This window comes from Schistocerca piceifrons, chromosome 2 (genome assembly GCF_021461385.2).
Source record: "Schistocerca piceifrons isolate TAMUIC-IGC-003096 chromosome 2, iqSchPice1.1, whole genome shotgun sequence".
In the NCBI taxonomy this organism is placed as follows: domain Eukaryota; kingdom Metazoa; phylum Arthropoda; class Insecta; order Orthoptera; family Acrididae; genus Schistocerca; species Schistocerca piceifrons.
In genome coordinates, this window is record NC_060139.1 from 1022148759 (window position 1) to 1022164109 (window position 15351).

Here is a 15351-nt window from a genome sequence, read left to right on the forward strand (position 1 = left end):
TATTTGGCAGTGTGATGTGGTTCCACAAGCTCCTGCTTATCTTATGGGCCTTTTAGTTGTACAGTGGCAGCTGCACGTTATAATGAGCTCGTCGTGCAACACGCGGTCCCAGGTTGCAAAAATGCAGCTGTCTCCACAGCACATGTCACTTGCCAATTGAAAGATTTGTTTCGAGAAATCTTTGCTAACGACGGCATCATCTGTAGGTAGTTTCAAGGTGTGGGCCTTTCAAATTCGCCAGACCTAAATCCGTACAGCTTCTGGTCCTGGGGATATCTGTAAGATCGTGTCTATCAGGGATATATCCGGACTCTTCCTGATCTCAAGGATAGCATACGACGACATATCGTTCTGATTATAACGGTTGAAGCATGTTACAGAGTCGGGAGATCAAACTGAGAGCATGTTATAACCGTGTCAGAACGACTGTTATCATGTTCTGATCGTCCCTCCCTTCTCCTGCACCGACGTCGCATTCTTACTGCTTATAGGACCATATTCTCGCCTGGTGGCCTAAAGTGAAATAATTACCCTGACGTAACAAAAGTCATGGGATAGCGATATGCACATATACAAATGGCGGTAGTAAGGTATAAAGCGGCAGTGCATTGGCGAAGCTGTCCTTTACACTCGTGTGATTCGTGTGAAATGGTTTCTAACTTCATTACGGCCGCACGACGGGAAATAACACGCTTTAAACCCGAAATGGGTTGCAGCCAGACGCTTCGGACACTTCATTTCGGAAATCGTTAGAGAATTCTATATTCCAAAATCCACAGTCTCAAGAGTGTGCCGATGATTCCAGATTTCAGGCATTTCCTCTCACCACTGACAACAAAGAGTCAAGACGGCAGCAACAGAGGGCAGCGGCATTTACTTAGTGTTGTCGGTGCTAACAGACAAGCAACACTGCATTAAATAACCCCAAAAATCAATGCGGAACGCACGACGAAAGTATCCGTTACGACAGTGCGGCGAAATTAGGTATTAAGGGGCTATGGCAGCAGAAGATTGACACGAGTGCCGTCGCTCTCATCACGAAATCGCCTGCATCCTCTGTTCTGGGCTCGTAAGCACACCGGCTTGCCTCTAGACGAGTGGATGGATATTCGTTGCGGGGTCAGATGAGTCCCGATTTGAGTTGTAAATAGCTGATGATATGGTTGGAGTATGGCGCAGACACAACGAGGCCATGGACCCGAGTTATCACAAAGCACTGTGCAAGAAGGTGGTTGCTTCATAACGGTGTGGCCCGTGTTAACATGGAATGGACTGGGTCCTCAGGTCGAACTGAACCAATCATTGAATGGAAATGTTTATCCTCGGCTATCCGGAGACCATTTTCTACCATTCATGAACATCATGTCCCCAAACAACGATGGAATTTCTATGGATAACAATGCACCATGTCACTGGGCCACAATTGTTCGAAATTGGTTTGAAAAAATTCTGGACAATTCGAGAAAATGATTTTGCCACTCAGATCATCCTATATGAATCCCATCGAACATTTATGCGACGTAGCCGAGAGATCAGTTTGTGCACAAATTCCTGCATCGGCAACACTTTTGCAATTATGGGCAGCTATAGAGGTGGCGTGACTCATTATTTCTGCAGGGGGCTTCCAAAGACTTGTTCAGCTGATGCCACATCGATTTGCTGAACGTCGGGATAAAGGAGGTCCGACTCGATATTTCGAGGTATCCCGTGACTTTTGTCACATCATGTATTTTTTTTAAGCATACTCCGCGAGAGCTCTGATTAATGAACATATCTACAATGTTCCAGCGTCCCGCGATGTATGTAGCTCACACTGCAGAGCTCGGAACACCATCCGCTTAATTACAATGATCCCGTATAACGCTTCCATAGACTGTCGCTGCTGCATGCTCAGTACGAATCCGTACATCACAGTACGACAAACCTGTTCCCCAGTTATCGACACTTCACCCCTCTTCCAACTCACCCCGACGAGAGAAATTGTGCCCCTTTCGCGTTCAAATCATGTACTGCCACTTGTTTTCACGACTGTATTTCTGTGGCGGCTCTTCACTTTCTGGTCGTATTTATGAGGGTCGTGCTGCACTGCTGAGCAGGTACGAAAAATCTTTACGGTCTTCATCACTTTTTGCTGGTGTACATTTTACATATTCTTCGAGTTTTTATTCATTCATGTCACTGTTTCTATCTGTTTCCAGTCTCATTAATGTTAGTATTACTTCAAACAGGAGAAACTGAAGAAAAGCACTTGGAACCTCAAACCAGTACGCACAGCTATCTGTGTAAAACAATACTGCTGCTCATAGTATGTAGTCATGAAACTGCAAAACAGAATAATTATGTTAAGAGTCTCTGAAAGCGGTAAGTATGAAGAGGTTCCTACTATAGCACTACAAAAGTTGCTCTAGAACTGAAAGGATCACTGGAGATTTTTGAAAACCGGAGGTCCGTCGGATATTCTATCAGAAACTCATTTAAAACAAGGTATCTGATGGTCAAATCGGTTCTCAGTTATGAATCACGAAAGGAAGTGCTCGAAATGATAAAAGATGATAATTCATCTTCAATTTTTTTTTTTTCAATTTTTTGGTCCTGTCCTCCTCAGTTGCGCGTAATACTACGGTATGTTGATGATTTTCACTTATGGACCGTCTGACAGCAACTGAATAAAACACAATTTTAGTGCCATACGCGTTTCGCCTTTATTTTCTGCAAGGCATCATCAGCGGCAGCTTGCGTAGAAAGTTTCTTACATATTACGCTCCTGTTGCATTTTTGGCCTTGTTCTTCTTCCTATGAGCGCCAATTTGCTGCTTTTTCCTGCATTCCACAGCACTATGCACTGAACGCTTTTTTTTAATGCTATGGCATTAAAAACTGTCTACGCAACCTGCCACTGATGATGCCTTGCAGAAAATAAAGGCGAAACGCGTATGGCACTAAAATTGTGTTTTATTCAGTTGCTGTCAGACGGTCCATAAGTGAAAATCATCAACATACCGTATGATAAATCATGTCTGTGTTTTTAGTTTAGTGTGTGCTGATTGCTTACCTTGTATTGACCGCAGTGACGCTATCAGTATGATTCGTTGAAATGAGTTTGTATCCTTCACCAGATCAACCAAGAGTTATTTAAGAAGGAATTTTCCAGTAACGAAGTGTACAAAATTTTGTTGTTGATGCATCAGTAGCAGTGTTTTGAGGTTTTAAATATTTCATGAAATAGTTGGCGTCTTAACTTGTGCCTCAAATAATTATTTCTATGTGAGAGTTATATCTTCATTGCTGCAGCAGGCCAATTTTAGGTAGACTTATTTTAGGGTACCCAAACGTTTGAAAGGCAGCACTGTGAGCTAACAGTGTATATCTCTGCGACCTTTTCGGGGAGGAGTTCACGTCATTCTTACTGCCTGTTGCTTTATTATGTTGCTTCATTTCTTTCCATCATCGGAGTCGTTTTTCTACAAAATAACGTTCTCTATCAGTAATGGGTAAGGAGGTGGGAATGAGGGAGTGGGGGGGGGGGGGGGGGGAGGAAAGAGAAAGGGCAAAAGCCTCTGTCTATCGTTACGTTCTATTTTAGTTGCATACTGGGTGTCTTTATATAGCCAGAGTAGTGACCTGCAAAGGTGTTGATCAGTATGTGGACACCTGTGCTACAAAGGAGTTACTTGATTTATTACAAGCAAATATAACGTTACCAATTGCGGGCTATGATATTTTGTACTAAATGTTAATCGTATGCGAAGAGAGACTGTGCTTGTTGGAAAGAGATGGACTGATATGAAGCTGAAACAAAACCACAACGGAGCGAAAAATTCATTGTTTGACAGTAGGGGAAAATCCAGAATAGCCTTACTCCTACATGACTGACACGAGATTTAATGGTAGTTCTCGACTGAAGATGGCATCGACAGCTATTTTTCTTATTGAGATCACAGTGGCATAAATCAATTTTTGGGTGACGCCTTAGTGACGTCTTGCATAAATGAAACAGCTGAGCTGTATCAGAAAAAAAACAAAAAAAGAACAGCTAAAGAGGTGCTCTTCTGCCGTTAATCATTCAACGCATTCTATCCACATTCATAATTAACATTGCCTTACAAAACTGTTATTGTTATTGCACTAAAATGTCTACAATTCACTTTGACACTGAAAACATTTCCGCAAGGCGGAAACAGAAGACGAATGAGCCGGTGCACTCTGTAACACACATACACAAAACAAATAAAAGTACAGGTAGCGTTTTTTGAAGAATACACCTTCAGCTGCTTTGTCTGATAAATATAACATATTACCGCAGTCACGGTCTTAGAAAAGATTTATTGATATTGTTGTTAATATGACTTACATGTTGAGGAAATGGTGTGACACTGAATTGTTACTCGAACACGGAGGTAGATTAATTTCCTTTTTAGTTGTCTCTCTATACATGTAGCACTAAACACAGAAAATTATGAGGAAAGGAGCTTTCGAATTCTTTATCTGTAGTGCGATATAGACAAAACATTGAGATTCGTGAGGATATTCTTTACAAAGAACTGCTGGAATCTGAAGTATGTACACGCTCACATATATTTCGAATTTCATGTAGTACAATGTATGTATCTCGTTTTACGGACAAAATCTCCATGTGAATATACCACATAAGGTTCTCCATCTTCAATTCGTTAAAAATAATACTTGGTCTTCTTTGAGAGAGACGCAGAAGCGATAACCGTTGTATAAAAGGCCAAGGACGCTTTCTTACACAACGGAGCTCTGGTTTGCTGCCAAGTTCAATGATAAGAGGAATCGGACCATTGCGTATCCCTCTTCCTGTCGTTTTCGTTAACCAGCGCAGCTGAAAGCGGCGACACAAAATCTACTCTTCGCTAGTGTCAGTCAGTAGGCAAAAGGTTCGCTTTGTTTTCGTGTAGTGCTATAACCTTTGTTTAGCCAATCATCATTAATTACATCCCAATTCATTTTAGAGTCTACATTTTACAAACGGCATGTGAGTTAGTTTCTTTGAATTACTGACTGATTCATTACAGGCATTTGAAACGCTTATATATGTGAAAAATGTTCACTTTTTTCCATGTAGTCTGTCCGTTCTTACTCTGGTTGTGCGACGCCATTTTAAGTCTTGCTGTCACCATCCCAATTTTTTTCGAATCATTACAGGAAAAATTCTGAATGGATCCTACAGACACATCTATCTTCCCATCGTTGTTAAAATAGAAGAGTACTCAGTTTGCAACTAACAAGCAGTCTAAGAACGGTGACATTCACTTTTGGCTATCTGTGAACTGCTACGAAACTCAAACAAAACCACCTACAACGATGCTCCCATTATCAACCATCATTAAGTGGCTAATGTCCACAGAGCTCAAAGTGTACCGAATCTGTACGCCATAGGAAAAGGGCAGAGGAACAGCAGACGACAAAGTTCAAGGTCACGTCTTCGTTTTAACCCTCAACATACCAAGTTTAAGTAATCAACGTTGTCTTCTGGGGATCCCAAGTCCTTTTTTTTAAATTTCTCAACATAGTAATTTAGGGGTTTACTCAAATTAGGTTCTTTGTATATCCACAAGTATAATTAAATAGAACAAGCATTGTTTACATAGAGTATCATGATTATTTCAACTCTATTCAGTGTTTCAAACAATTTTAGACGTAGCTCACCACTGCTACCCCATCTGAGAATACATATTTTGATGAATAATGGCGAGTTTTATTGCTATCAAAGTTCCTGCCGTGGTAGTGTTCTTCTTGAGCAAAAATTCTGCAGTTGGCAGGGAGGCAAAAAAATTGTCAATAGTTGCACCTCCTCCAGATCCAATTCACAAACTATACGGTGTCCCTGACTGTTCTCTCACCCTTTCCCCGGAAGCTTCTCGCTGTAGACTTGCATGTTGAACAAATATACGTATTCAAGTCTGCAGCTGCCCAAACCTAGTTCCATTATTTTGTGGTTTTTGATTTCATACCCTGTTTCATTGGGTACACGCCACGAAATGTGCCTAATCCTTATCGTCCGTCATCAAATGGTTTGGAAACTTCTTACAATTTCCTTCATATCCAATCCAAACACCGCGTATGGCAGCAAGTTTATCTTTTTCTTTTCGTTGAGCGTGTGTTGCTTATTGTCAACCCTGATAAATTGAAAGGTACGCACAAACCGATCGCGTGCCATGGCAATAGAGAAAACTACACGGCGAGTGTTTTAGACTGTTGTACACTTTACAGCAATTGAGTTCTTTCGGCACAGAAGAGCTCCAACAATCAGAAGCACACCAAAGAACGCTCTCAGTTCGAAGTAATCTACATCTGTCCATATTCCCATTCTGTTTGGAACAGTATTTGCATTGTAATGCTGAACAGCACGTGACGCTTCAGCTTGGATGAAGGTGGAATAGTACCTACAATCTGCTCATCAAACAACATGTTCAAAACTTCGAACACTGTGGTTTCAAGATCATTTGCTTGCGTTGGCCCGTTAGATTCGTTGACAATGTCATACTGACGGCAGCAAGTCATTGAGGCACTGAACTTGTCCTGTTTTGTCCTGACTTTACAGTGGACTTAATATCCTTCATCGGAATTCTCATCCGAATTATCGCTGGCAGTGTCACTTTCTTTTGTATTCACTTCAAGGTTACCTTCTGATTCTGACGCAACTCATGGTGGAATAAAATCCTCTTCACATTCGCTCAAGACTTCTTCCAGGTCATTGACTTCACTTTCATTCAGGATCCAAAGAATTTAAAAAACTGTGATTTGCTTGCGGGGCAGTTTTTAAAAACTACAACGTTCACATAGTGAAGAAAATAAAATAAAAGTACAGTATGTGATCAAAAGTATCCGGACACCCCCAAAAACATACTTTTTTAGTATTAGTGGCATTGTGCTGCCACCTACTGCCAGGCAGTCAACATCAGCGACCTTAGTAGTCACTAGACAACGTGAGAGAGAAGAGCAGAGCGCTCCGCGGAACTCACGGACTTCGAACGCGGTCAGGTGATTGGGTGTCACTTGTGTCATACGCCTGTACGCGAGGTTTCCACACTCCTAAACATCTCTAGGTCCACACGTACAGCACAAAAGCGTACAGGCGATCTCGTCTGTTGACTGGCAGAGACCGCCGATTGTTGAAGAGGGTCGTATTGAGTAATAGGCAGACATCTATCCAGACCATCACACAGGAATTCCAAACTCCATCAGGAGCCACTGCAAGTACTATGACGGTTAGACGGCAGGTGAGAAAATTAGGATTCCATGGTCGAGTGGCTCCTCATAAGCCACACAACGCCTCGCTTCGTGCAAGCAGCGTAAACAATGGACGAGTGAAGTGGAAAAACGTTGTGTGGAGTGACGAATCACGGTACACAATGTGGCATTGCTATGGCAGGGTGTGGGTATGTCGAATGCCCGGTGAACGTCATCTGCCAGCGTGTGTAGTGCGAACAATAAAATTCAGAGGCGGTGGTGTTATGGTGTGGTCGTGTTTTTCATGGATGGGGCTTGCGCCCCTTGTTGTTTTGCGTGGCACTATCACAGCACAGCCCTACATTTATGTTTTAAGCACCTTCTTGTTTCCCACCGTTGAAGAGAAATTCAGTTATGCCTACTGCATCTTTCAACACGTTCGAGCATCTGTTCATAATGCACGGAGTGTGGCGAAGTGGTTACACAACAATAACATCCCTCCAATGGACTGGCCTGCACAGAGTCCTGATCTGAATGATATAGAACAGCTGTGGGATGTTTTGCAACGCCGACTTCGTGCCAGGCCTCACCGACCGACATTAATACCTCTCCTCATTACAGCACTCCGTGAAGAATGGGCTGCCATTCCCCAAGAAACTTACCAGCAACGGTTTGAACGTATGCCTGCGAGAGTGGAAGCTGTCATCAAGGCTAAGGGTGGGCCAACACCGTACTGAATTGGAGCATCACCGATGGAGGGCGCGACGAACTATTTTCTGCCAGGTGTCCGAATACTTTTGATCACATGGTGTATAGTAATATGTAACATAGCACACAAATCGGGGTGCTGCCAGGATCTGTAGCGTGTTTTCATTCTTAAATGCTTTTTATAAACATATCATATGTCTCATTACGTAATACATGAACCCTAAACAGACGCATGGAACATATAGAAACAACAAATTTGTTCTTACAGCTGCATCAGTATCACAAAAGATCATTCTCTGGGTTCCTTGGAAGACACAACTTGGTATGTTAAGGATTAAATGGCGTACGCAACATATTAAGGTCGATGTAATCGTCATTTGTTCGCAATTGTTTTCACACATGCGGGCAACAACGTCAGAGATCATACCACATTCACCGACCTGAAATAATTCTTCGTTTAGTTACAGGTAAACTTCAAGTCTTATGACCAGTCTAGTTTCTGTACTGTGGGGAGAGTCAGGCCTTGTCTCGCCACAGCACTAAAATGGGGGAGGGTGGCGAGCCTATCGTCCCGTTCGCCTTTAACACCAGGGAAAGACACTCGCACTCATTCGGAAGCAGGCTGGTTGGATCTGGAACCGTCCTGGACGGACTGGAATAAGGTAAAAATTGCCTCCTATACATGGGATTGAATCCAAGACCAAGGATGGATGGAGTCTAGGGCTTTACCCACTAGACCGCCATGGGGACTCTACAATTAGTAGAACCAGTATTCTGGTTTTCTACACACACACACACACACACACACACACACACACACACACACACACTTACCGCCAATTTTCAGTTTCTCCGCCTCAGTGTTTGAACTCTTGATGCGGAGTTTTCTGATGGTACACATAGGAACATGGAAAAAGTATCGACAATGGGACAATGGTTGATATCGAGTACTTTCATTTGAATTCCACTAGTTTTCTACTCGAAACTTTTCAATTGATATTCTTACTCATACCAATATATTACAGCAGATGTCTTGTCGAATGATCATAAAACGATTTATTACATTTTTGGTTTTTACACAGGATTTTAGTCCCATGATTCGGTACCAACACGGACTTACTGAACGCGCGACCACGAACAAGCCAACAATTAAATGACAGCTTCGCGTGCCACATACCGAGTGAACGAATAAATCTGCGGCACTTCGACGACCTTGATAATGTTTCATTTGCAGGTTTTTCACCTGGAATTCACTCGTTTGGACTATTCGACTAACTTGTTTTTGTTAATTTGTTCTGTAATTTCATACCACAAGTTCCCAATTTCTAGAAATTGGGTCGATAATTTTCTTGCAATTCTTTTGCCAGAACGATACCTTTTATAATACAAATCACGGTTTATGTGTAGATATGTTATGTTCGAATGCGCGTCATATGATTCAACGGAAATTACACAGCACGACAAAATTAAAATTGTCGTTCATTCAGCAGCGTAAGATGGCTCAGAGGGACTTACGACCTTCTTCTGTAACGGTGCAAAAAACGTGGCGCCCTGCGACGTCACTTACACGTGAAAAAAAAGGAGGCCGGAGCTCAGAAGTTCATGTGAGGTGGAAGGTTGGTTAATGACCTCACAATTGCACCAAAAAATTCTACAATTCTGCCCAAAGCTATCGTGGACATGTCACACGTTGGGGAGGTCGCCACAGCCCCTCTTTCCCACATTTCACCCCCTCGTTTGATGTCTGTGCGTTGGAGGACAGATCCTCGATATTCGTCTTTGAGATCACAAGGTTTTCTTACGTGTGGCTTGAGAAAACATTTCACCGCCACTCAGAATCGATATGAAAAGGCTTTCGAAGGTGGCACAAAGCCCTTCAATGAAAGCACTTCCTCCCTTGTGGCGTTGACTGCCACACATTACGCGGTCTAAAACGACAGTTGGCAGTGTCATCACCAACAGGACGACGCTCGTGACAACGCTCAACACTTCTACCAACCCCTGAGTGTTTCAACCTGCTCTAATAACATCATGTCTCTATTACATCATTAAACGTGTCTGACTCCTTTGAAGTGTAGTGCGACCACCATTCTTGCTCCGGTATACGGAGTGGAGCCAATAGGAGCCGTTTAAACATTCGATGAGTTTGAACATGATCTGAAGCAGAAGAAAACGTTTTCATTCATTTGCTTCGCAGTGAAACAGATATCGTCTTCAACTGGATTAACTGACATACGAGGACAGCTTCCTCGCCACAGTGAGACAGCACCGCCAGCGACGGTGCTGCCGTGGATAAGCCGTTGCTGACGCTGCGACAATAAGGCGCTAACATTGGTAGGGCGGTCCACCGGTCGTCTTCATTCCTGTTTCATCAGCAGTCCAGAGGAACCGTCTCACGCGCACCCACCCGCCTACCTACCCCTTCTCCCCCCCTCCATCCCCCTCCCCACACCCGAAAAGCACACATAGACCCTGGGCTCCGTTGTTAATTAGGTCGACTGTTATAAGACACTTCACATACACGGTGTTAACAAATTATAGTTACAAATTTCTAGCACTTGTAGAGAGGAGTGAGTACACAACAAACGCACGTGACGAAACAGCGTTTCCGTCCTACACTCATTTTATTTAAGGTGTTAAGCTCACTAGCACACAACAATAAATCCGAAGGATTTTTGCCCGGGGTTGTGCACCAACTCGACGTCCCGTGGACTCAACAAGTCTTAGGAAGTCCCCTGCAGAAATACTGAGCCATGCGGACTCTATAGCCGTTCATAATTCGAATGTGCTGTTGGTGTCGGATTTTGTGCTCGAGGTCACTTCTCGATTATATCCCACAAATGTTCGATGAGTTTCACGTCGGGCGATTTGGGTGGCCAAACCTCTTGCTCGATTTGTCCAGAACATTCTTCAAACCAATCGGGAACAATTGTGGCCCGGTGACATGACGCATTGTCATTCATAAAAATTCCTTGTTTGGTAACATGAAGTCCATGAATGGCTACAAATGGGCTGCATGTAGCCGAACATAACTGCTTCCAGTTAATGATCCCTACACATGGACCGCGAGACCCAGCCTATTCCACCACACCATTACAAAATTACAACCAGCTTGCGCAGTGCGTTGATGACAACTCGGGTCCATGGCTTCGTGAGGTCTGCACCACACTCGAACCCTACCTTCATCTCTTACCATCTGAAATCGGGACACATCTCACAGCCGGCCGTGTGGCCGAGAGGTTCTAGGCGCTTCAGTTCGGAACCGCGCTGCTGCTACGGTCCCAGGTTCGAATCCTGCCTCAGGCTTGGATGTGTGAGATGCCTTTACGTTAGTTAGGTTTAAACAGTTCTAAGTCTAGGGGACTGATGACCCCAGATGTTAAGTCCCATAGTGATTAGAGACATTTGAAGCATTTGAATCACATCCGACGAGGCCACGGTTTTCCAGTCGCCTAAAGTCCGACCCACATGGTTACGAGCCCACGAGAGGCATTGCAGGCTCGCGTCGGTCGTCTGCTCCCATAACCCATTAACGTCAAATTTCGCCACACTGTCCTAACTGATATTGATTTCTACGGTTATTTCACGCAGTGTTGTCTACTAACACTGGGCGCCTTCCTGTCTTCCTCTACAGTTTTTGCTCTCTACAGCTCCCTGTAGTATCATCGAAGTCATTCCCTGATGTTTTAATAGATGTCTTATCATCCTGTCCCTTACTCTTGTCAGTGTTTCCACATATTCCTTTCCTCTCATATTCTGCACAGAACCTCCTCATTGCTTAACTTAGCAGTCCATCTAATTTTCGAGCTTCGTCTGCAGCACCATATCTCAAATGCTCGATTCTGTTCTGCTTCGGTTTTCACAGAGACCTTCTTTCACTACCATACAATGCTGTGCTCCAAACGCACATTCTCAGAAATTTCTTCCTCAAATAAAGGCCGATATTTGATACCAGTAGACCTCTCTTGGAAACGAATTCCAATTTTGACACTGCTAGTCTGTTTTTGATATCCTCCTCGCTCCGCTATTTTCCTGCGTAGATAGTAGAACTGCTAAACTTCATCTCCTTCGTCACCATCAATTCTGATGTTAAATTTCTCGCTGTTCTCATTTCTGATACTTCTCATTATTTTCGTATTTCTTTGATTGGTTCTCAGTCCACATTCTGTACCATTAGACTTTTAATTCCATTCAGCAGATTAAGTAATTTTTCTTTACTATTCTCAGGATAGCAATGTCATCAGCGAATCGTATCATTGATATCCTACCACCATGAATTCTAATTCTAATCCCTAATCTTTCTTTTATTTTCATCATTGCTTCTTCAATGTATAGACTGAACAGTAGAGGCGAAAGACTATACATCCGTGTGTTACGCTCTTTTTAAACCGAGTATTTCGTTCTTGGTCTTCCAATTTAATTATTCTCTCATGGCTCATGTACAGTTGTATATTATCCGTCTCTCCCTATAACTTACACTCAATTTTCCTACATCACCAACCATCTGACATCGTCGAAACCTTTTTCCAGGATGACAAAGCCTATGAACGATTCTTGATTTTTCTTTAGTCTTGCTTCCATTATCAACAGCGTCAGAATTTCCTCTCTTCTGCTTTCACCTGTCCGCAGCTCGTGGTCGTGCAGTAGCGTTCTCGCTTCCCACGCCCGGGTTCCCGGGTTCGATTCCCGGCGGGGTCAGGGATTTTCTCTGCCTCGTGATGACTGGGTGTTGTGTGATGTCCTTAGTTTAGTTAGGTTTAAGTAGTTCTAAGTACTAGGGGACTGATGACCATAGATGTTAAGTCGCATAGCGCTCAGAGCGATTTGAACCATTTTTTGCTTTCACATTTTCTAAAGCCAAACTGACATCGTCTAACAGATCCCCAATTATCTTTTCCATTCTTTGTATATTATTCTTGTCAGCACCATGGACCATGAGCTTCTAAGCTGACTGCGATAATTCTCGCAACTGTCAGCTCTTGCAGTCTTCGGATTTGTGAGGATGGCATTGTGGTGAAAGTCAGATGGCATATCGACAGACTCGTACATTCTATACACCAACGAGAATAGACGTTTTGTTACCACTTCTCCCCTTGATTTTAGAAATTCTGTTGGAATGTTAGTTATCCTTTCTGCCTTATTTGATCCTAAGTCTTACAAAGCTCTGTTAAATTCTGGTTATAATACTGAGTCTCCTATCTCTTCTAAGTCGACTCCTGTTTCTTCTTCTATCGCATCAGACAATTTTCCCCCTCATAAACTCCTTCAGTGTACTCCTTCCACCCATCAGCTCTCTCCTCTGCATTCCCGTTGCTCTCTTCGTGTTACCACCTTGGCTTTTAATTTTACAAAAGGTTGTTTTGACTTACTGAGTCAGTCTTTTCAACTATCATTGCTTTTTCGATTTCTTCACATTTTTCTTGCAGCCATTTCGTCTTAGGATCCATGCGCTTCCTGTTCTTCCGTTCCTCGGCGACTTGTATTTCTATATTCCTGAATTTCCCTGAACATTTTTGTACTTCCTTCTTTCGTCGATCAATTGAAGTATTCCTTTGGTTAGTAGTGGTTCCTTCGCAGTTACATTCTTTGTAGGTATGCTTTTCTTTCCAACTTCTGCGATTGCCCTTTTTAGAGATGTCCATTCCTCTTCAAATGCACTGCCTACTGCGCTATAGGTTATTGCTTTATTTCTAGCCTTAGAGAGCTTCAAGCTTTTCTCCTCATTCGTTAGTACTTTCGTATCCCATTTCTTTGGGTGTTGGTTCTTCGTGACAATCTCTTAAACTTGAGCCTACTCTTCACAACTACTTCATTGTGATGCGAGCCTATATCTGCTCCCGGGTGCGCCTTACTATCCAGTACCTGATTTCGGAATCCTCCTCTGATCACGATGTAACCTAACTAAAATCTTTCCGTATCTCCGGACCTTTTCCTAGTATACCTCATGCTCTTGTGTATCTTGAGCAGAGTACTCGCTATTACTAGCTGAAATTTACTGAACAACTCAATCAATCTTGCTCCTCTCTCATTCCTTGTATGAAGCCCATATTCTCCTGTAACACTATCCTGTACTCCTTCCCCAACAACCAAGTTCCAATGGCCCATGACTGCTAGATTTTAATCTCCCTTCACGTGCCGTGTTACCCATTCAGTATCCTCATACACTTTCTCTACCTGTTCATCTTCAGCTTGCGACATGAACTATCATTGTCGGTGTTGGTTTGCTGTTAATTCTGATTAGAACAACACTATCACTTATTTGTTCTCAGTAACACACTCTCTGCCCTAGCTTCCTATTTATAAGGTATCCTTCTCTTGTTATACTACTTTCTGTTGCTGTTGATACTACCCTATATTTATCTGCCCAGAAATCCATGTCTTCTTTCCATTTCACTTCATTGACCCCAACTGTATCTAGACTGAGCCTTTGCATTTCCTGTTACAGATGTTCTAGCTTCCGTGCCACTTTCAAGCGTCTGACATTCCGCACCCTGACGTGTAGAACGCTATCATTTCGTTGGTTATTCAGTGTTTTCCTCATGGCCACCTTCCCTTTGGCAGTCCCCTCCCGGAGATTCGAATGGAATCTATTCCGGAATATTTTGCCAACTGAGAGGTCACCATGAATTTTTTTCAGTTACAGACCACATGTTGTATGGTTACTTATTATGCGTCTTTAATGCAGTAGTTTCCATTGCCTTCTGCATCATTATGCTGTTGATCATTACTGATTCTTCCGCTTTAGGGGCAGTTTCCCACCCCAAGTGCAAGAGAGTGCGCTTGAACCTCGGTCCGATCCTCCGCCCACTTTGACAAGGCCTTTTGTAGAATGTGGGTGACATCTTGTACAGGAAGAGTTCGACCCCCATAGCCGATTATTATTCAAACTTTAAACGGCGGCGAGGTTCAAACCCAGGACTGAGGACGTTTTGATAATTAGTCAATGACGCTAGCCCTTCTCCACTGGTGCCTAGTAGTGAAGTATAATGCCTGACATCTGTTATCCTCGGCACAGTCTTGACACTGTAGATCTCGGTACATTGAATTCCCTACCGTTCTCTGAAATGGAATGGGCCACACCCCTAGCTCCAACTACCACTGGACGTTTAGAGTATGTTAATTCGCGCCGTGCGGCCATAGTCATATCGGGAATCTGTTCACATGAATCAGCTGAGTACGGTTGAGAGCTCCGCCAATGCATTGCTCTTTTATACCTTGTGTACATGATACTGCCGCCATCTGTACATGTGAGTATCGTTATCCCATGGCTTATGGCATATCAGTATACAGTGAAACACATCTCATTTTATTTCCCGCTCACGATACCTTCCAAACAGCAAATTGAGGCCCGTATGTTGGTTACATCTTCCTAGGTTTTCATTCTCGAATACTGCTAAGTTACCTGGGATTGTTAGAAGATCTACAAAATAGAAGTAGAAGGAGTTCAGA